This window comes from Myotis brandtii, unplaced genomic scaffold (genome assembly GCF_000412655.1).
Source record: "Myotis brandtii unplaced genomic scaffold, ASM41265v1 scaffold434, whole genome shotgun sequence".
NCBI classification, from domain to species: Eukaryota; Metazoa; Chordata; class Mammalia; order Chiroptera; family Vespertilionidae; genus Myotis; species Myotis brandtii.
Genome location: NW_005366599.1, coordinates 649,641 through 650,172, shown reverse-complemented (window position 1 = coordinate 650,172; position 532 = coordinate 649,641).

The following is a 532-nucleotide window of genomic DNA, read 5'->3' as shown; positions in this document are numbered from 1 at the left end:
CCGCAGCCCGGGACCCTGCAGGGAGCAGGCGGGAGGCCCCCGGAGCTCAGGATGGAGCTCAGGGAAGGGGTGACCTGGGTTGGCCCAGGGACACTGAGTTCGCACTCTGGCGTCCAGAACCGAGAGGACAGTCCCTGCTGTCTGAGCGCCAGGCCTGTGGAGCCGTCACGGCGGCCCCCGGACACGGCCCCTCCCCTGTGCCAGGACCCGGCCCAAGCCTGACTCCAGGGCATTTCTGGCCCCCTGGTCAGAGCCAGGCCCTTCTGCTCCTTGGCCCTGACCCCCCAGGGGCCCGGGGACCGCGCCTGAGCTGGGCCCACCCCTCCTCCGCCTGCCCCCTCCCCATGTCTCCACCCTTGCAGCTGGTCCCCTGGGGCCACCCTCTCTTGTGCCAGCTGACCCAGGTTCTTCCCGCCCGGCGTCTCTTGTTTCTTGTCTGACCCCTGGGGTGCCTGCCCCCCAGGCTGGCTCGGAGCCCCCACCAGGGCCTCGTCTTACCTGTCAGGGCTGGAACCCCTGCCCACGACATGCA